The following is a 23,882-nucleotide window of genomic DNA, read 5'->3' on the forward strand; positions in this document are numbered from 1 at the left end:
AGATTCATTATAGGTTTGATCCCATAATTAAGTTGTTTCAATTTGTCTCAGTGATAAAATTAACTTAAGATTGCAATAGACCTAATGGGGTGTCTGTTTCAAGTAGATAAAAATTCAATAAACTGAGAGAGAGATTATGCTATCAAGCCAATGGGGCCCAGAAACAATAGGGTTGAATCTGATATTGTGAATGTGTAAACAGGTGAAAATGCTCATTTGTGTGAAATAGCCTACAAAACATATAGCAAGGAATGGTATTTCCACAAATATTACCACTGGACAATGGGAGTGAATATTAGGGTTCTTCCAGACTGTCCAAAAGTTATGGTAAATGTCAGCACTTTTTGTTTCACTATTTCATCTCCTATAAGGATCTCATCACATTGAGGTCTTCAAGCCAGGGAACAGTGGGGACATCCATGGAGCAGCAGGAAAAAAGTTGCCCCATGCCCCCACATCGCCTGCATCACCCTCTTCCCCATCCCATGGGGGAAATCACTGCCTGGTTTTCCCCCACACTTTCCCTGGCTCACTGAATGAGAGCACGGGAAGCTTCTTGTATTCTCACAGCTCTGTCCTAGGATGCTTCCAGGATGGACTGACAAGTATCCACTATTGGAATAATAACAAGGTATCAAATATCATTAAACAATATATTATGTACAATAAATGAATGTAAATTCTAGATAAGCAATAAAAACCACAATCAAACTGTTACATTCACAGTATAATACATAGTAGTTGCATTTGCAATGTTGTGAATTTCCTTGTTTATCTATTTAATTCCTCCTGAAGGATGAATAGACTCCTAGTCCACAACTGGTTTCGACTACACCATATAGTCTTCATCTGGTGGTAGGGCCTGTAACTGTTATGTGATATTAATACAATTGTACAAAGTGTTTTCTGACTTAGTATGTTTAACTAATATTAGTACATACTACTTAGTCTTATTATTATTTAGTTCAAACAATCGAAGAATGTGGTCAATTATCAGTGAAATCTTTCATAGAGAGTGTGGAACCTATAGGGAACATACCGTGGCTTACAATTTGATCTAATACATTAAAAAATGTAATAAACATCAAATAATATTGCAAAGATATTATGCTTATACTTACAAAGAGTTCTGTTTTCAATCAATGTTACTCTGCTTCAAGTTTTATTCTACTGCAAGTATGGGCCTAAATGGCTCAACCTATTGTTCATATAGCAGAAGGATACATTATCGAAAGCCACTAAGAGATCCATGAGAACCAACAGGGACACACTTCCCCTGTCTAGCTCTCTGAGGAGGTAATTGACCAAGATGACCAGTGCTGGCTCTGGTTCCCATCACACCTATTTTTCAGTTGTAAAGATGTGAGTAACATGTGATAAGAGGTAGGAACTCTGAACATAATTGATGACCCATGTTCAGAGTTCCCTCCTTTCAGGATATTTCAGCCTCTTTTCAACCCTGGAGCATATGATGAGCTCCATGTCTCTCTATACTAGGAAAAAGGGGCTGAAGTGTTCTATGGGGGGAAAATGACTCAATGTAATGAATTTGATTGCCAGAGTTCCTTCCTTTCAGGACTTCTGTCTCTTTTTAACCATGGAGGGCTATGTATGACTTTCAGAAGCTCATGTGATGAGCTCAGTGCCTCTCCATGTTTGAATAGAGGCTAAAGTATCCTCCAACTGGGAAATTTCTTAATGTGATAATGTGGCTAATCTTAGTTTCCAGTAGTCAATTTGGCCAGCAGGACTAGAAAAGTAAAATTCTACAGGAAAATGGACTTCCTTATGCGTCCATTTTCCTGTAGACATATAGTTGACATATGGTGGAGTCTCCTTCTTTGGAGGTTTTTAAACAGAGGTTGGATGGACATCTTAAGAATGGCTTTAATTGTATATTTCTACATGGCAATGTAGATAACAGCAGGGGAAGGAGAAATAAAATCTTTGCACAGTATTTAGGAATAGAAAGAGCAAAAAGCTTTAGAGGTGGAGATAAAGGTCTTCAGAGTCAAGTGGGATAAATGCAAGGGGTAGAATGGAGATGGAGTATAAAACACTCTGCTTTTATGAATGCTTAAAGCTGATGTCTAAACTGTTTCATTGGTCCCTTCAGAGGAGAAAAGGCACGTACATTCATATTTCTTCAGACATATACAGTGTAACTGCTGCTTCAGATGAATTATAAACACACACACACACATACACATATATAGTCTGCATGCCAACACAAAGTCTAGCATCAACTTTTCAAAATAGATGCTCTTCAGGAAAAAGAAAGAATGCCATTTGTTGTCTGGAATGTTTTTCCCCATGTCTCAAGAAAAATATTTTGAGATGAGTGGGTTGGGGAGAAAAAGTTCTCAATTCAATTAATTTATTATAGCATGTATTTGTGTCTGCTTTTAATGCAAGTATACCTTATACATTTCTTAGTGTATGAATATTCCTTCTCTTTTTCATGAACAAATTATATATTTCTCATATTTATTTTCCCGTGGTTTTCTTTGCCCATAAGTCTGTCCAATTTTTTGTATTTTGACTGTTCTGTTTATATTTAAAAGTCATTCAGGAATCTGAATAGTTCAAAATTAAATGTACTTTACAAAAGCACATCATGGCATTTGAAATGCAGTGAACAGCTAATCTTTACCCTGCGAATCAGTTTGAAAGGCACTGATCAGGTAATATATTATAGGAACTTGCAAAGAAGATCAGTTTTCTTAAATAGTCCTACTTTGCACAATGCTTGGTGTAATGGAAAAATTACTTGTACATCTCTGTTTCATTGTAACATGAGTAGTGGCCCTGAACATTCTACATCCTTATCATGATGTAGTTTTGCATATCACATTCAGATGTGATGTGATGTGACAAGAAATAAAACAATTTTGATTCCACAGAGGATAAATCAAGATCTTTATAACCACTCATTGCTGCATAATTGCATTTCACTTTCTGCAATTTACTTGCTGTCATATGTTGAATTTCTTATAATTAAATTCTCAAATGCATCGTATCAGGAGGACTCTTGTGAATAAACTTTTCTTCTTAGCTAACTTGGATTTTTTTAAAATGAAAATTGAAGTATAAATGTTTTAAATAAATTAATATATTTTGAATATTATAGAGCTGAATATGTAGTTTAGACCCAAGAATCATAAATGAAACAAGCAAGTGCACTGATGGAGATGTAACTGTTAAGAGAAAAGGAAAGGAGAGAAGAAAACTGGTGCATTTGGGAATCATGGAATCAGAAAGTTGGAAGGGGCCCTTTAAGCCAACAGGTCTAACCCGCTGCTCAATGCAGGATCTCTGGCTAAATCATCCCTAGCAGAGAGCTACATAGCTTCTTTTTGAAGATGTCAACAGAAGGACACCCTCTCAAGGCAACTGGGTCCATTGCTTCTACTACCGTAAAGAAATTCCTTCCAGTGTTAACTTGAAATTTGTTCTGCTGTAACTTCAAAACATTAGACCTGATCTTACCCTCTGAATTAGCAGAGAACAAGAGCTCTTTTAAGAGTGCAGTCATGTCACCCCTCAGTCTTCTCTTCACCAAGCTGAATATGCTCAGCTTCTTCAACCTCTTCTCCATATGTTTGTTCTCCATACTTTTTTGTTATGCATCCTGCCCTTCTGTGAACCTCCTCCAACTTATCTTTATCCTGCCCTTTGGATAGGTCCTTGACTGTTGTTTCTTCCAACACAATATTTGAGACTAAAAATTAGATTTAAGCCCAAATAGTTAATCACAATAATCTATAATGTAAATTATAATGTGGAGAAGAGCAAACCACCTACTACAAAGCAGTCTGAAACCTGCCACGTGCACAAGGGAGGACCTTCTCACAACAACACCAGAAGCACACCAAGTGCCCAACTTCTTGTCAAAGGACATTTAGTATAATGCCAAGTTTTAAAGTTTGTTTGGTTTTTCTATACATTATAACTGTATTCTCAATTGCTTCTGACATGATAAATAAATCTATAATGTACACTGTTTCTGCATGTGAAACATCAGTGAATTCTTTTTATACTTTGTGGTGGAACTAAGCAATTTTGGGGGGTGGGTTCTATGCCAATGAATTCCATACTCCCATACAGTGTTGGTATGACCTATTCCCATAGCAACACACTAATGTTGAGCACTTTCACATTTTTTTTAAAAAAAGTATTGACATTAGTCACTCTCAAAGGATGAGCAATTGGTTAAAATATGCCAATCTTTCGGGTCATCACAGCAGGCTCCACATGGAAATGCTCATTGTTATTATCTGAGTTGACACATGTGTTGCTGAAAGGAAATTTATAATAAAATTATTGATAGAAAGGGACATTTCTGGGGCATTTCTACTAGTGCTGTACAAATTTTCACACTTAAAGGCTTTTGAAATGAAAGACAGAGTTTCAATGCATTTGCATTCTCTCAGGTGCCTCTATACTTCTATCTGGTTTTCCATAGAAATATTCTACCTATTCTACCTTGAAATGCAGCTACCTTACTGACATTTTTGGACTTTGTGGTTTATTATATGATTCTAGCCAATCAGAGATCAGAGAATATATTGACATCATGACATCACCTGAAATCATATTTGATGATGTGGTGACATGACAGAGCAGAAAGATAGCCTACAGATGGAATTAGATGGGATATGAACATATATTTCCATTCTTGAATCGACTGGTCTGGAGCTTTCTTTCTTACCATGCTATTGTGTTAATTTTGCCCTAAGAACTCAACAGTAAGACAAGACATTTATTCCCACCCCATACTTGTTGAATGTTTTTCTGGCCCAATTTGGATGGTTGATATCCCATTGGAAATTATCCTGCTTCCATCCATTTCAAATGCAGGTATTCATCATCTACTCTGCTACTTTCAATGGGATGTATAATTTTGTTGTGCATCTTCATCAACATTCTGCCACAGCTAATATAACCTTGCTTGACTGTATTGTGGTGAGGGAGTACTAACCCATTTTTCTTGACAATGAGAATGTATTGTGGATTTCATGTTGCAGCTAAATGGTTTAAAGCAGGGATCCTCACATATTTTAAGCAGAGAGCTGGTTCATGGTTCCTCAGGCTGTTGAAAAACACACACAAGCAAATTCCTCTGTACACCGCACATAATTTATTTGTAGTGCAAAAAGACATGAAAGAACAATAAAATAATTATTTATTGCATTGTTCTTTCAAACTGAAGAACAATTGTGATGAACATAGACGTACTTTTAAATTATATTTAAAATGATATTTAAAATATTTAAAATTACATTTACACTTTTAATTGTATTTAAAATGAAGAACAATTTTGATGAACATAAACTTACCAGTATTTCAATGGGAAATGTGGGCCTACTTTTGGCTGACGAGATAGCCAAGTTAAATAGCATTGTTGTTGTGTGCTTTGAAGTTATTTCAGACTTAGGGTGACCCGTTGCTGACAACCAGGCTCTCTTGAAGGGAAAAAAGAAAAAAGTCCCTGTAATGGAAAGAGGAACCTTGTAAGTCCCCCATTGCTGCCAATGGACTGATCTAGCTGCATTTATTGGCTTTGGACCAAACACAGCTATCCAGCTGCCTGCCCATTTTCAGGAGGTGTACAAAAAGGATACAGGGGTCTACTGGTACCAGCAGAAATGGTTTGAGGTTCAGCCAAAATGCACAAGCCTATTCAAGACAAAGCCATGGAAAGGTAAAATTGATTGAAAGTACAAAAATCAAGCACAAAGTGGCTAAACCAAGTCAATATGGATCATACCCAAGGGAAAACGAGTTATCCTCAGATTTGGAAAGCAGCTCCACCTGCATCTGTCTGGCACTAAAAAGACCCCTAATGAAAATTAAACAGGTAATAAATTGTTGTCCTTTCATGGCATTACAAATCAGCTGCCTGAGGCAGTGTCTTTACCCTGCCTCACGCTGGGACCTGCTCTGTCCCTTTCCACCCATGACTGCATGTATCTGTCAATTCAGGCTTACACTTCATGCATCTGATGAAGCAAACTCTAATTCATGAAAATATATGCCATAATAAATTTAGTAGTTTTTAAAGACTTGTTAGTTTTTGCTGCAATAGACTAATGTTGTTACTCTTCTGGAAAATAAATAAACATCTTCAATGTGAAGTTAAAATAAATGTATGATGTTAGAATAAATGTAATAGTAGCATCTGAGACAGATTTTCATTTTGCCCTGTAATGTAAAGGCTACATAAAGGTACAGTGTAACGGATGAGTCTTTTCTTTAACTTCCTTTCAGCAGTGACTCCCATGTTACTTGCAAAACTAGACATGTTGATTTCCTGTCAATGCCAAGTGGGCAGGATACCAACTGGCTAAGGTTTATAGTTAGAGGGGCTAAATGTTTGAATTGCAGACGTAATTAAACATGAAAGGATTCTCTCTCCCACCCCCTCTTTTTAAAAGGGGCCCTTCCTTAAAGCCTCACAATAATATTTTTAATGTCTATCAAAACCAATTTTAAATTACTCTTATGAATGTATTTCATTTGGAACCAAGAAAGAGTGGGAAAAGAGAAAGAAGGTGTATGTGTGTGTTTGGGGGGCAATGAAAGCACTACTATCCACATTCTTTGATAACTGAATTTATTGTGCTTCTTTCACAGATTTTCAAGTGTCCTTCCATAATGAGCAGTTCCATTTATATACCAATCCTAAGGGACTTTGTTAATTGCATCTACAAAACTGAAGGTTCTGTAGTTTAAGCAAGACAAAATAGGGCAGCCTTTTAAAAATTGTACAATTTTATTTTAATTAATTCTTTACCTTTGGAAATGACAGTGTACAATATAATCAAGGAAATAAAAACACAATCATAATAAAACAAAGAGGAAAATATTGGCGGCAAATGTGATAATCCAGGCAGAAGTGGCCACTGAAAATGCTTGGGTGAACAAAAGCTATTCACTAGTGCTGAAATGATTACAGTGTTGTTACCATCCAGCACTCAGGCGGAGGATATTCCAAACCTGAGGCACCCAACCAAAGATCTTTCTCATTGTTGACACATCATGTGCCATTATGACTAGAGAAGAGTATTTAACCTATGCTTGATATCAACTTTTCAGTTCCAAACTGCAATTAGAAGGAGGAAAGATACAACAAAATCCACAATACAGCAATGCCTTTATTGTGCTGGCTAAAGAAAATACAACATGGAAGCTTTCCAAGCTATATTGGTTTCTTCATCAGGTAAAGATTTTGAAACCATAGAAGAGAAGAAAAGCGACATTGCGGGAGTCACAAACCTATCTTTTGTCTCGGAAGTTATTTCTGATTTAAGTGAAGATGGTTTAGATCAGAGGTTCCCATCCTTTGTTCCTCCTAATCTCACAATTCCTAACAGTTGGCAAGCTGTTGGAAGCTAGCAAACTTCTGGAAGTTTAAATCCCAAACCTGGAGGACCAAAGGTTAGGAATCACTGGTCTAGAGGGTTGTCAATGCAGGCAGACAATTCTCACTTCTTGGTCACCATAAGTCAGAAATGACTTGAAGGTAACCATCAACATTTATTTATTTATTTATTTATTTATTTATTTATTTACGTACTTACTTACTTACTTCACTTGTATACCGCTCTTCTCAGCCAACGGCGACTCAGAGCAGTTAACAACCAGAATCAACAATACAGTACAAAATCATTAGTCATTTAAAACAGTAATATCAATTAGTTAACATCAGGACATCAATACAACAATACAGGAAAACAATAATCCATCACGTCTCATCAATAGAATCAGCATCCGATCTCGTTGTCCATTAATTCATATTCCAGTAATCAATCAATTGCACAGCTAAGTTGAAGACCTGTTCGAAGAGCCAGGTCTTCACTCTCTTCCTGAATGCCAGCAAAGAGGGGGCCGATCTAATGTCTGTAGGAAGGGCGTTCCACAGCCGGGGGGCCACTACTGAGAAGGCCCTGTCTCTCGTCCCCGCCAGGCGTGCTTGTGAAGCCGGCGGGACCCAGAGCAGGGCCTCCCCAGATGATCTTAACGTCCTAACTGGTTCATAGGAGGAGATGCGTTCGGACAGATAGATCGGGCCAGAACCGTTTAGGGCTTTAAAGGCTAAAGCCAGCACTTTGAATTGTGCCCGGTAGCAAATTGGCAGCCAGTGGAGCTGGTGCAACAGAGGAGTTGTATGCTCCCTGAGTGCCGCTCCTGTTAACAACCTGGCTGCCGATCGTTGGACCAATTGAAGCTTCCGAGCAGTCTTCAGAGGCAACCCCACGTAGAAAGCATTGCAGTAGTCTATACGGGATGTAACTAGAGCGTGGACTACCGTGGCCAAGTCAGACTTCCCAAGGTACGGGCGCAGCTGCCGCACAAGTTTTAATTGTGCGAATGCTCCCCTGGTCATCGCTGAAACCTGGGGTTCCAGGCTCAGCAATGAGTCCAAGATCACACCCAGACTGTGAACCTGCGTCTTCAGGGGGAGTGTAACCCCGTCCAACACAGGCTGTAACCCTATACCCTGTTCGGCCTTAGGACTGACCAGGAGTACCTCTGTCTTGCCTGGATTCAATTTCAATTTGTTCACCCTCATCCAGACCATTACAGCGGCCAAGCACCGGTTCAGGACCTGAACAGCCTCCTTAGAAGAAGGTGGGAAGGAGTTGCAGAGTTGGACATCATCCGCGTACAAATGACATCATACCCCGAAACTCCGGATGATCTCTCCCAGCAGCTTCATGTAGATGTTGAACAACATGGGAGACAGTATTGAACCCTGAGGAACCCCACAAGACAATGGTTGTGGGGTAGAACAGGTGTCTCCCAATAACTCCATCTGAGAGCGGCCCTCTAGGAAGGACTGGAGCCACTGCAAAACAGTGCCTCCAAGACCCATTTCCACGAGGCGTCCCAGAAGGATACCGTGGTCGACGGTATCAAAGGCCGCTGAGAGGTCCAGCTTTTAATATATTTGCATGATACATAAGTCAGTGAGGCTTTGAGCTTGCATGGCATTTTTTAAGCTTTTCACTGTTCTGTGGTATGCTGTATTTTATTTTTTTTATTATTTTTTTTGTATTTTGCTGCAGGTCTAAGGTGGCTACCTCTCATATGTTTCTTAGAAGGGCAATTTACTGTGAAGCAGTGAGAAGTTGGATGAGGAATGTTACAAGGTCCTTCAATAGTTGGAAAGGGCATGGGCTTCCTCCTCTGACAAAATGGTTATGCAGCTATGGTGTAGCTCCTCTACATGGCTGGATCTGGTAATACATTTATCCTAACTCTCCACATGATCCTAGGAAGACACTAGGGAATGGGCTATATGGAAACTGAAGAGGGTCTGGATGCAGATGAGGAAGGAAATAGGACTGCTCTCTTCTTCTTTGGCCAAACATCACTTGGAATTAGTGTTCTTAGCCCCATTCACATTACATAATTAAAGTGCTATGTTGTTCCACTTAAACTGCCATCGCAACATTACATTGAACTGCCATTACATGGAATCTTGTGGAGTTTAAGGAAGGGCCTTTAAAGTTCTCAGCCAGAGATGTCTAGTTCCACAGTAAATAGCAAGTCCTAGGATTCTATAGGATGCTACTATAGCAGTTAAAGTGGAATATACTGCATAGTGTAAATGGGCCCAATTCTGGGCACCATGATTTTGGAGGATATTGACAAAGTTGAACATGCCCAGAGTAAAGAGGTCATGATATTAAAAGGTAGAAGACACAAGATTTATGAGGAATGGTTGTGTAAATTGTGTATGTTTCGCCTGGGGAAGATGAAAGTGAGAAGTTGTAAGGTGGCCATAAATAATCTGAGGAACTGTAACATATTGACAGCATGGCTCTGGTTTCTCTGTTCAAGAAGATAAATATCAAGGCAGTGGATTCAAATTACAAGACAGAAGATTCCATTGGACCATTAGTAAGATATTCTTTGTGATATGAACCAGGGGTGTTACTAGCAGGGTGTGTGGACCACACTAGGTGACACCCAAACAGCTATCTATAAATCTTTATAAAAAGGTGTATTATTTTTAATAAAAATATCCCCTTAGTTATTCAAGCATTTTTCATAAACCCAGCTTACATGTACTATATCGATATATAGAGCTACAAGTATAACATTTCATGTTACTTTACTTTTCAAACCTTCAGATGTGCATGCACTTTGGCCAGAGTTGTCATGATTACCCAATTTTGATGATGCATTGAATCATTTCATTTTGTCTGCATATGCTATAAGCAAACACTGCTGTTTTCATCACTCTTGGTTTCTTAAATAGCCACAGGGTTCATAAATACATTCAGTAATTGTAAGAATTATGATTTATGAGTAATTTATAAGTACTTCTGAGGATGCCTGCCATAGATGCAGGTGAAATGTCAGGGGAGAATGCTTCTAGAACATGGCCATAAAGCCCAAAAAACCTACAACAACCCATTTAGTACAAAAATATTGCTAAGGATTCTGTATGTCTGATTATCCATGGAGGGAGGTCAATGGGAGCATTGCAATGAGTTACGGCACTGAATGACACCAACTCTATTGATATCCAAAAAATTGTTTGCCAGCCCAGCAGACTTTCTCAGAAGGTGTCAGACTCTGCTTCATTGGAAGATTTATAAGAAGCAGGAAAATCTCATGAAATAGCTGATTTAGGTGAAGCAACCAGGTTGACCCACCCATAACTGGCAGGCTAAGCCTAAGGCATGGGGGGAGGGGTGTTCGAAGGCCCTCATGAAGGACACTAGACTTGGTGGGGGAAGTTGACAGAGGTGGAGCTGCAAGCTATTTAAGGCTGCTCCACACACACTCTCCCCCACTGTGCTCTTTGCTTCAGCATGACATAGGAGGCAGGTTCTAATGCAGGATTAGGCCTTTGCCCCCTTGCTCCCTTCCCTCCCCTTTTCCAGATAGTAGGGTTCCCATTGCTATGCCCCAGGAATACATCCTACAATTTGGTCAGTTTGTACCTTTGGCATTTATTGGCATGGGTTTCCCAGCAAAGCATAAGGCAGTGGTTCTCAACCTTCCTAATGCCATGACCCCTTAATCCAGTTCCTCGTGTTGTGGTGACCCCAAACATAAAATTATTTCCATTGCTACTTCATAATTGTCATTTTGCTACTGTTATGAATCATAATGTAAATATCTGATATGCAGGTGTATTTTCATTCACTGGACCAAATTTGGCACGGATACCTAATATTCCCGCATTTAAATACTGGTGGGGTTGGAGAGGATTTCTTTTGTCATTTGAGAGTTGTAGTTGCTGGGATTTATAGTTCACCTACAATCTAAGAGCATTCTGAACTCCACCAACGATGGAATTGAACCAAACTTGGTACACAGAATTCCCATGACCAACAGAAAATAGTGGAAGGGTTTGGTGAGCACTGACCTTGAGTTTTGGAGTTGTAGTTCACCTACATCCAGAGAGCACTGTGGACTCAAACAATGATAGATCTGGACCAGAATTAGCACAAATAATATACCCGCGCGAGGAGAGCCCTCGGCTGGATCGCGGCCTCGCCGGAAGGCGGGACCGCGGCCCAGCCGAGGGGGACTCTGCGCGAGGAGAGCCCTCGGCTGGATTGCGGCCTCTCCAGAAGGCAGGACCGCGGCCCAGCCGAGGGGGACTCCGAGCGAGGAGAGCCCTTGGCCGGATTGCGGCCTCGCCGGAAGGCGGGACCGCGGCCCAGCCGAGGGGGACTCCGTGCGAGGAGAGCCCTCGGCTGGGCGCGGCATTGGGGGCGGGGCTTAAGGAGGCGGCCTCGCGACCCTTCCGAAATTGCTAAACGACCCCCCTGGGGGTCGCGACCCCCAGGTTGAGAACTGCTGGCATAAGGGCTGGACTGGATATTTGGGTGGCTTCACTAAGCAGAATCTCCCTCCTCACCCAGCAGTATCTATGCCTCCTGGGTTGCCTCAAGGAAGGTACATTCGGTAGCTGAGAAGGTTTGACCTCCCCACTTTAGAATAAACTCTTAACATATTGTTGCTTGGGCGAGTCACACCCTTTCAGCCTCAAATCATGATTGCTGGGCCAAAGAGGAAGCTTACAGGACAACTCCTTCCCTTAAAATAAAGCTTAACAAATTACTGTCTGGAGGGAGTCACACTTCCTCAGCCCTAGGAAGGCACAGGCAATTCCACCCATTAACTATGTCATCACATACTGAGGCCTACATTTTATTGCATGCCTCATGTTAGGAATTGAGCTTTGGCCTCATGTTAGGCTTTAAGCTCTTGAAATTATATTTGGGGGCTGTCTCTCTTTTATTTCCGGTCTCAGGCTTTAAATCTTGCCATTATGTTGGGATGTGTCCATCTTGTTTTAGGCCTCATGTTCATCTTTATAGCCTTTGCCAATATATTAAGAAGTCTTCATTTGGATGTCTCCATTCTGTTGAGACCTCATGGCAGGCTTCATGCCTTTGGGCTGTTGCTGCCTCGGGCTTCTGGAGGAGGACATGTGGTTTTCCCCTGAATCTCATAGGCCCTCCAGGTTCTGCCTACAACCAAAGAGCATTCTGAATCCCACCAATAATAGAACTGGGCCAAACCTCCCACAAAGAACCCCTATGACCAACATAAAATACTGTGTTTTCTGGTTGTCTTTGGCTACCCTTCTGACACCCCCTCATGACCCTCCCCCAGGGGTCCCAACCCCCAGGCTGAGAAATGCTGCCTTAAGGCCATCCAGTCCAACTCCCTTCACCAGGGCAAGAAAACATAATCAAAGCCCTCCTGACAAAGAGCCATCTAGCCATAGATATAGATAGATATGATTCACACACACATACACACACATATGTATATGACAGATATAATATTATAGATTTTAAAGGGACCCTTAAAGGAGGACAATAATAAGCTCCATGTTCCAGAGTAGGCACACCAGACAATTTCTACATCAACACTGACAAAGAAACAAGAAGTACTGTTTACCCACAAGCATAAAGAAATTACATATATTAGAAACCAACACTTTTTCATTACTTTATTTTCCAGATCACCAGACTGGACCAGAGCAACATGTGGCAGGGGATGGCTAGCAAATAAATATAATGGCTGGAATCTTGTTGTGGACTTTCATGTTCATAAGTGGGAATGGGAATTAGAATTGGGTAGTTCTATAACATCTGTATCCAGTAAACTTCTGCTGTTCTGTTATGATGTAGAGTAGCCAACAAAGGGTCTGACCATTGGGAATGATGCACAATTGAACTAATGTTCATCAATCTTGCTGTGCATCAGTTCCATTGTGTATTAAGATACCAACTAGGGAATGTGAATGCACACATCTTCACAATCCACTAACATGGTTCCTTTGCACACCTGCTATGTAGCTTGGCATACTCAAGATACGTAATGTATGTTGTTATATGTTCTCTGGCTATTAATAATAATAATAATAATAATAATAATAATAATAATAATAATACAGGATGTTTCCCATACCACAGGACTGGTATCCACAGATTCATGCATTTATGTGCAACAAAATATGTGATTTATAGGGATTTTCTATGTCTGATAGGGCAACTATATGGGGGATATATCTGTATTCACATATTCCAGGATGCTCAGGAACACTGGTAAAATGTAGCCCAAAAGCATCTAGGAGCCCAAATGGCATTCAGACAGTTGGATGTGCTGGGACTAGCCACAAGCAACTCCTTCACAGATACATGCAGAGATGGTGCTTCCATCATGCCACTGGCCACAAGCAGCTCCTTCATAGATATATGCAGACAATGTTTTTTGTGGTCATATGGCTGAGTGCCCGGTTTCAACTTCTCCAGAAGTGACATCACTGGCAAGGTTCTGCAAAGGGTCTGCTTGTCGCCAATGACACATGTGGACACTCGACTGAGCTGGATCTAGGTAGTTCTAGCTATCCATGTGTCCAAATCACTGGGATCACTGTAGATTTCTTGGAAGATCAAGAGCAAATCCTGCTTCCCTTTGAGGCAGATTAATGGATGGATGCAGTGCTTCTGCTGCAAATCCAGCCATATGACACATATGGACACACCATGCATGAGCCAAATAAAGTTTTCTTTATTTGGCCCATGCAGGCAACTTCTATTGTATTCTTAGGCCATCATGAGATGCCCTTCATTTTAGTTAGATTTGCTATTATCCACAGTTTCATGTATTCACACAAAGTCCAGAGACATAACCCCCATTGATATGATCATACTGTAATATGGTAGAAAAACATCTAATTTTGATAAATCTTTAGTAATTAAATCAAGTTGGTTAAACTTGCTATAGGCAGCTTGATATAAAAAGTTGTAAAGCACTAGCGTACACTTGTGCCCTCAGAAGTAAATTCTTTTGAGTGTAAGGAAAGTCAAGGCAAGATTGGGGAGCCTTAAAATGTATTGTTGGAGCATTTCTACAATCTTCCTGTACGAAGTGGGAGTAGGCAAAGAGTCCAGAAATAGCCTAACAGATGTCTTGATCCCTGTTCACATCACTTCCCAGGTGCCACTGGGTCATATGACTTTGCAGCTGCTTCAAGTGCTGCTAGGCTGGGATTTTAAAAGCTGCCATGAACTTGTGTGGTCCTGCAGAGATACAGTTTACGTGCTGTATGCATAGACACAGCTGCTGCCAAATATACTCTTTGTCCCCACTTAAGGCAGGACTTGGATCACGGCTTGAGTTCCCCTACACATAACACACCCTTTCATGTCTCCTTGTGTTTTCTTTAGATACTTAAAGGGGAATTATTTTCCGTGGACTCATTAGAGCCAATCTGCCTATGCAAACTGTCACTTCAAGCAACTACAGATACTCGCTCTGCTATTTGTTGGAGACTACCACAATATCCACTTTGATACATAGGTCATAGCATACCACAGAGAAAGCCCGTGTCTGCTTCTTTTAACAATCTATAAGGAACTGCATGATTTACTAGCTGTAGCATTGGGAAGCCTGTGCTTGGATAGGAATTTGACATTAAATCAACACAACCAAACCACCAGGAGAGTGATTCACTTAGATGATGGAGTCCCTCAGAACTGCTGCCATTTATACTGATTCTCCTCTGCTACTCCACTGAAAACAATATGCTTTCTGTAACAAGGCTGCCAGGAGTCAGGCATGCCAGATTTAAATCAGCTGAGTGAGAGCGAGTGGGAAAGAGGGACTTGTCATGAGATGGAGACATTTGTAGGCTTATGCAACACTTCCAAGCTCAAGGGAGTTGAATATGAAAAGGAGCTTCTGGGTTCGAGAATAGGCATTGCTACCAAAACTGCATGCATCCAGTAATAATTCCTAGCAGCTATACCTTCCCCTGATTCCTTGACAAAGCCTTCCATAACAATGCAAGATAAAAAAAATTAACACAGCTTTCAAATAGATATAATCTAGCATGAATTTTGAATCTTGAACACAGTATGTAGTGCTTGCTATGGATCACATATAAAAATGTTGAGAAACTGCCAGGGAGTGCATGGGTAAGAGGAAACAATCCTGTTTCAGGTGCATTTGCACAAATCCACTCTGTTGTTAGTTCAGCAATTTCCCACTAAACAGGAAGCATTTACAAGGGATTAAGGTATAGATTGTTTCATCAGTTTTAAAAGCATTGTTCCAATGTCAGTAGAAGTTTAGTCCATTTCCCCATAAAGGAGATTGTCTCTAACCTCTGTTAATGTCTCAAGTGGTCTACAGCTGGTGACTCTGAAATGTATGAGGCTATATCTCATATTGTAGGAAATCACAGCTGGCAAATGAGCTCGGGAAAAATAATATTTTTAGAGTGATTAAAATATTGTTTAAGTACTGGGAATAATAATTCAATATATGGTACTTCAACAAAAAGTCATGTGTATAAGTCACAATGAGGTTCATGAGAAAAATATTACCTTACATAAAAGTTGGGAAAATCTGTTCTTTGAATGGGCAGGAAGAGAAAAGATTTGGATTTGGCTTTAAAATGTTGTGAAGATGAAGTGCCCCTGTGTTTCCTACCTATTAGAGACAAGCAAAATTTCACCTTTCACCTTTACGGGGGCATTACACTAGGATCACTCATAGGCAAATTTCATTTTTCCACCATTTCAGCAATATCTCTAACTAAAGCCTTACAAAACTGCTTTTGTTTTATTTTGTTTTATGACTCTCAAGATCCTTATGTAGTATGGCTATGTGATTAGGGGATTCCAGGAAGTGCAGACCAAAATGTAAAGTTTTCCAAGTTATTTCCCCTATCTGATGTTTAGCCTGATCTTGGGGAAACTATTCTGGTGAGAAGAGTGGTGACCTGTTTTGTTTGATGCTTCAACTACTCCAGCTTCTTCTCACTCCATAGTATGTATTGGGCATAAATGAGAACTAGACGCACTCTTATCTATGGCCCCATCTTCATTGCCATATGTTTCAGATTATCAAAGCAGATAATCTGGATTTTTATGGCAGAGTAGAAGTGGCCTAAATAGCCCTATCCCTAAATTTGCAGTGTTCCACTAAGTACTGTGAGCTCTGTACTATATATTATGAGTTGTACACTATAAAAAACTGTAGATAAATTGGTGGATGGACAGGCAGAGAGAATAATGGAACTTGGTGCTTATAGGAGCCCTTCCACACAGTCATATAAATCCAGAAAATCAAGGCAAAAAAATCCCACAATATCTACTTTGAACTGGGTTATCTGAATCCACACTGCCATATATTCCAGTTAATGTGGGATTTTATTCATCTGTGTAGAAGGGGCCTTGGTGAAATGGAAATATGACAAAGAGACAGATCTCAAAAACCAGTTTTATGTATAAGTGATCTATAACCAACTACAACCGTAACAGTAAAGTGACATAGTGAAATAGAACAAAATGGGAACATAACAGCAAACGACATTTGAGGTTTAACTGTAATAATGCTTCCATTATGCTTTGTTCTATAATGAGATAGGAAAAACTTATAAGTGTTTTATTGTTCATAACCATTTAAGGAACATTTCTTTTGGTATGCACATATATTTCAATATATGGGAATCCTTGTACCAGAGCTATGGAAAAGAAAACTTTTTGAGTGCAATTTCCAGAAATTCCCAGCCAGCATGTCCACTGGACATGCAACTGTAAAGTCATCCAAAAATTAATGTTTCCAAATTCTGTTAGATTCATATATATTTTTGTGCCACTGCAATTCACAAGACTGAAATAACTCAAATGGAGCCTAGTCTTCAAAGTGCAACCTAAAGGTATACTCTGTTGTGTGAGGCTCCGTTGTATGTCTTACACATGGCATGGTTTGCAGATAAGCCCATTCTGTGCTCTCCTCTGAAATAATTATCCATCGCAATCTCAAATTCCTTTCACCCACTTACTTTCATTTCTCTTGCCTGTCATTCTGTTCTCTTTATTGATGATCTGGGGTTCCTCCTGACAGAGTGTTTTATCAATAAAAGCAATGCCCAGGCATTGGGATCAAAGCAGGAAGTTCAATGTATGGGTTCTCCTCCTCCTCCTCCTTGACAGAATCAGTCTACCTGCAACATCCCTTTCAACTTACATAATTTATGGCTAAGATGTGCAAACATTATCCACGGACCTGAGCTATTTATATTGTAACCTTGAAGGGTCTGATTCATCTGCAATGTTCTTCCATGTTGTTTGATATCATTTAAATAGCTTGTTGCTCAATGAAAGATAATGAAAAGAATGCAATCTAGAAGAGCTGATAAGATGCAAGGAGCACTAGAAAAAGAATAACCAGGATTTGACACATTGGTTGAGCAAGCAGAGCTAGGTAAAAAAAGAATGAAAAGAAAGTAATCTTCTTCATTGAATAACAATTTGATGTAATTTGAGAAAATAGGAAACAGAAATAAATTATTTTAAGACCTACAGACCCTGCGTTTGCAAGCAATATGTTCTTTTAAATTTTACATTCTATCAGCAGCAAGGTGTAAATGGCAAGGAGCTGTAAGCTGAAACACAAATCTAACCAGGATATAGACCAGAGATTGGGAAAGCCTTGGAGCAGCAAAATGGATTATAACTATATAGGTAAAGACCTTAGGTCTGGTACTAGTTTGGCTGACAAACATTATGGAAAACTGGAGTGAAGAACAGAAATCAATTATATTATAAGCAATATTTTGGATGACTATTGTCAAGAATAGCTAGGGACCAGACAGGTACCATCTTTTTGCAATAAGTGTGCAAACAAGCAGTGTGAGCACCTGTTTTTGTTTTTTATTTGCATCTTGACTTCAACTCATGGCAACACTTTGAATGACATGCCACCAAGAGTCAGTCATGATTCACAATTAAAGCAAAATAGGTCACCAAAAATACTCTATGACAAATAGAAATTTGTGAAGTCATTTTCCATCTTTGTCTTCAACAGGCCAGATCAACTATAGAAATAGATAAAGAAATGAAGCTATCATATTAATGTTATAGGCTGCAGGTCCATGTTTACATGGCCCAAATAATGTGGATCCACACTCAAGTTGCTTTGGTGAGTTCATATGGGACACTGGTTGGATGTGCAGTGCATCTGCTGCATCCAGCAATTACTCTGCAATAGCTGAACATGAGATTTACCCTGAATCTTCCTGGAAGCTGCAGTGTGGGAAGTGTGGACAGCTGGATTAGGCTGGATCCAGCTAGATCTGCTGTCCACGCTGCCAATAGGCCCAATGTTGCCTTATTGCTTTCAAGCAGCTCTCTCCAGAGATTTGTCAGCAACGTCATATTTCTTCTGAGGTCGTCAAGCACTGAGCCATGGAATCAGGAATGTGATGTCAGTAGCAAGCTCTAATGATAGTAACTCAGTTGCAGAGGCATGTGGCCCTGATGCACTCTCAGCCTGGCTGGTCATATGAATGGCTAAAAGGTTACTGGGTTGCAACAGAACAGTCCTGTAGTCCTTTCAACCTATGGGGGTTTCCCCCCAATAATTGGGGAGGGACAAATTTAAGATTTTCTTTATAAAACAACCCATGTCCTCATAAAACTCAGCTGTCTTATGCTGAAGCTACTCAATAGAACCTTTGAGTGGCCAGTGAAGTGTGGAGAAGTGACAGAGATGGTCCAGCCACATCTACTATATATCAATGCACAATGATGAAGGAATTCTCCAGAATTTCAGATGGGTCCTCCAGCAGAATACATAGAGAAGGAATTTGTCATTGAATGTTCATTATAAGAACATGCTGGATAGTCTTGCACCACCTACATTTTACACTGAAAACTATGATGGCTATGGTAGAGTGTTCTAGTGTAAGTTAGACGGGTTTTGAGGGAGTCGAGATTTGAGAAGGGATATATTTCTCCCTGGATTGACAGTAATACCCTATCTTCTTGGCCATTACTTTCTTTACAGTTAGGTTGATGTTATGTATATCTCTGTATCTCTTACTAGCAGGGGCGGCTCGTACATTACGCAAAGTAAGCAGTCGTAGTACACTTTTTTTGCCAAGGGCGCAGATGCGCCTCTGTAAATGCCCCTCGACCACCACTTGAGGAGTGCCCCCTTGGCTCACAACAGCCCTAGCCTCGGCAACTCATTACGCAAAGTAAGCATTTGCAGTATAGTTGATTTTGCCCAGGGGCACTCTTGAGGCGTTTTTGGGGGAAAATAGACCTTGACATTTGCGAGTTGTAGTTACTGGGATATATAGTTCACCTACAATCAAAGAGCATTCTGAACTCCACCAACGATGGAATTGAACCAAATATGGCACACAGAACTCCCACGACGAACAGAAAATATATATCAATGATTGGTTGGGGGGGGGGCGCCAAAATACTGTTTGCTTACCATTGAAAATTACCTAGGGCCGCCTCTGCTTACTAGCTACTTTCACAGCACACCCTTTTGTATCTCTACATGCTTTAGAAAAGCTTTTTCTAAAGCTAAAGCTACTCAGAGTGGTGGTCTATGGACCACTGCTAATCCACAGGCCATCAGCCACCATTCCTTAGACAGTTTCCTGGAAAGAAAGAAACAGTTAACCAATGGGCACAAATATGAGGCATAATGGGAAAATATAATGCCTCATATCAGAAAACTTGAGAAGTAATTATGTAAAGAACATCCAACAATTCCCTGCTGTTTCTTCAAAGCTTGCTACTATTACGAAGTCAGAAGTAGAGCCAACTATTCTAAACATTAGAAAGCAGTTTTAAATGGAGTGGATTCCATTTGCAGACCTTCTTTAAAAAACGTGCCATTCTCAGTAGTTACTTTGATATTTAACATTAATTCCCTGCTCTGGGTTGACATGGTATCTTAGCAACTTCCTGCCCTTTGGCCTCTTTCATTCTTGTTCCGCTTAGAGCACTTCCTTTTGTTGCCAACCTCTCTTTCCCTCCCTTTCAAAACTCCTTTAGAGAAAGAGAGAGAGAAAAGATAATAAAAACCCGTCTCTGTGTTTGTGCAGCACAAAGAGATATACAGAAAAAAACAGACACTCACAGCTATGTGAGCATATTTATGGCAATAGCATGAGGGAACAGGCTGTTCTGGGTTCTGGTTTCCAACTGTAACTATAAATCAGGCAGAATAAATGTTACGCATACTGGAGAAGGAGAAAATGCAAAACAACAACAACAGACATCAGCAGCCCCCTTGTAACATCTGGGGCCATTATCAATGAATTCAGCCATCTCCTTAATTCTTCAGGAGTGTGAAGGATGAAGGCCTTCACTGTGGGTTGAAAGAGCTGTCAGCCCATGGAATTGGGCACTCCTTTAATGCACAGTCGATTAAGACCACAAACCCATGAGGTAGCCACAGTTGGGAAATCTGTTCCTCTCTTAATGCTGTCGCTTCTTTTATTTGGTCTTGACAGCTTAAAAGGAATTTCACAGAGTGCAGACCCTCTACTCCCCCTGAAGAATACCCCCTGCTCAGGGGTTTAAGGAATCCATATTAGCCCCCCACCATTCTTCACCCTGGTAGATGGGACATGGTGGAACACACTAGTCTTTGGCTATTCCTTGGTTCCCAGGGCTCATAAAGGTCTCCTGCGTAGCTCCAGAATACAGGAAATGCAAAAGTGGTTTAAAGCCACCTTAATCCCTATTCTTGTCTAATTCTGAGCAGGGAGCCAGAATGAAGTAAACTGAGTAGCTAGCTTGGGGAAGGGGCTCTCTTTTCAATAGAGGAACCATAAATTGACTACATTGATCCTCCTCACTCTCAGCTCATTCATTCATAACAAATATCCTGAGGAGGGGTGTGTTTTTTTAAAAAAAATGCTCATTTGCATATCCATTTAGTATTGAATGAAGACCAGCATCTGCACATGCAGTCAGGCTCTTGTGTCAAATGCGTGGATACACAACATTCTACAAATGGGAAAACCCCTTCCCTATCGACTTTTGCCTAAGGGGATTGCATAGCTTCACTGAGAGATGAGCCAAAAACACTGCTCAAGATACAACTTTGGTCTTCTGAGGCGGAAGACAAGTTTCAGGAGATATTTCCTGGCTGGATTGTGGCCAAAACCATTCAGTCACTCATACTTTAAAGAGCTGTCATGTCCTCCATAGTTTCCAGGTTGATAAAATTAAGAGAAAGGAAATGAATAGCCTAAAAATGGAAACAAAATGATTGCTTAAATAAAAAACTTTTTAAAGATATTACAGCATACTTGGAATATATTCTGGACTGGTAAGTCTTTTTTTTTTCTTGAGAAATACATGAATATTGTTTCAGATGTGTAGAATGCCTTATTTTATACACAGATGAGACTGCTCCTCATTTTTCATTCAAGTCAGAAAAACTGTGACTTGGCAAGGCTGTGTTATGCAGATCCGCAACCTTTACAACTGTTGCTGTAATTTGATAGGGAAAATCCCTGATTCAGGGGCTGTATACTAACCTTAGAATGCTATAAAGAGAAAACATGATATATAAATGCTAGCTGTGTCTGCTTAACCCTGCAGACCCCTTGGATGTGCACTGTGGGCCTGAGAATGAGGATTTTCAAAAAATAGCTTAAGAACCATGACTTTTTTACTCTTGTGTTCAGGTCTGGTGCTTCAGGTGCTTTGAATGAGATTTCCCCCCTGCTTGGCAGGGGGTTGGCCTGGATGGCCCATGAGGTCTCTTCCAACTCTATGATTCTATGACTGCAGTATTCTCCCATGTTTAGAACTGCAGCTCATAACAAGAATTAGGAAAATTTAGGACTTAGGAAGATTTTGTTTTGTCTACATAGAAAAGAGTACCAGAATGATCTGAACTTCTTAGTCTTATGTGTAGTTCAAAATCTGTCTTAATAAATTACTCACATACATAGTGTATACTATAAAACACATTTAGACACATGTTTCTTGTTGATGGCCATAAGATCAGCTTCATTTACAAGGCCTCATTCATTCATCCCATGAATGAAAGACCTGTCATCAATAGGTCTTGCAAAATTAGGGCCACAGCTTCCTTGATGAGGGTATCCATCTGGAATGCGGTCTTGCTCTTTTCCTACTGCCTTGTACCTTACCAAGTGACATTGTCTTTTCCAGTGACTCATGACTTTTCATGATATGTCCAAAATATGGCAGACCAATTTAGCCACCTAAGCTTCTAGGGAGAAATCATGTCTGATTTGTCTAGCAAACATTTATTTCTCTCAGTTCTTGTGGGTTTTTTCGGGCTATATGGCCATGTTCTAGAGGCATTTCTCCTGACGTTTCGCCTGCATCTATGGCAAGCATCCTCAGAGGGTCTGGTTGCAATTAGTACAATGGGTTTATATATCTGTGGAATGGTTGGGGTGGGGCAAGGAGCTCTTCCCTGCTGCAGTTAGGTGTGAATGTTAGCTAATCACCTTCATTAGCATTTGAAGGCCTGCCTGAGTCTGGGAAAATCTGTTGCTGGGAGTTGTTAATCTGTGCCTGGTTTCTTCCTCTCTGATGTTTAGCTGTTAAAATTTTTGAGTTTTTTAAAACTGGTAGCCAGATTTTGTTCATTTTCATGGTCTCTTCCTTTCTGTTGAAATTGTCCACATGCTTGTGGATTTCAATGGCTTCTCTGTGTAGTCTGACATGGTGGTTGTTGGTGTGGTCCAGCATTTCTGTGTTCTCAAATAATATGCTGTGTCCAGGCTGGTTCATCAGGTGCTCTGCTATAGCTGACTTCTCTGGTTGAAGTAGTCTGCAGTGCCTTTCATGTTCCTTGATGCGTGTCTGGGCGCTGCGTTTGGTGGTCCCTATGTAGACTTGTCCACAGCTGCATGGTATACGGTAGACTCCTGCAGAGGTGAGAGGATCCCTCTTGTCCTTTGCTGAACGTAGCATTTGTTGGATTTTCTTGGTGGGTTTGTAGATAGTTTGTATGTTGTGTTTCTTCATCAGCTTCCCTATGCGGTCAGTGGTTCCCTTGATGTATGGCAGGAACACTTTTCCTCGGGGTGGATCTTCATCTTTACTCTCGTGGTTTGTTCTTGGTCTTGTAGCTCTTCTGATGTCTGAGGTGGAGTATCCATTGGCCTGGAGAGCCCAGTTGAGGTGGTTCAGTTCATCTTGGAGGAGGTGGGGTTCGCAGATTCTTTTTGCACGGTCTGCCAAGGCTTTGATGGTGCTTCTTTTTTGACTTGGGTGATGGTTGGAGTTTTTATGTAGATATCTATCTGTGTGTGTGGGTTTTCTGTAGACGGTGTGACCCAATTGTTGATCTGGTTTGCGGATGACTAGGACATCTAGAAAAGGCAGTCTTCCTTCATTTTCTTTTTCCATGGTGAACTGGATGTTTGGATGGATGCTGTTAAGATGGTCCAGGAACCTGTTGAGTTCTTCATCTCCATGGCTCCAAATGGTGAAGGTGTCATCCACATATCTGAACCATATCGTGGGCTTTTTCGTTGCTGTCTCCAGGGCTTGTTCTTCAAAGTGTTCCATGTAGAAGTTAGCTAT

The sequence above is a fragment of the Anolis sagrei genome, chromosome 2 (assembly GCF_037176765.1).
Source record: "Anolis sagrei isolate rAnoSag1 chromosome 2, rAnoSag1.mat, whole genome shotgun sequence".
NCBI lineage: Eukaryota > Metazoa > Chordata > Lepidosauria > Squamata > Dactyloidae > Anolis > Anolis sagrei.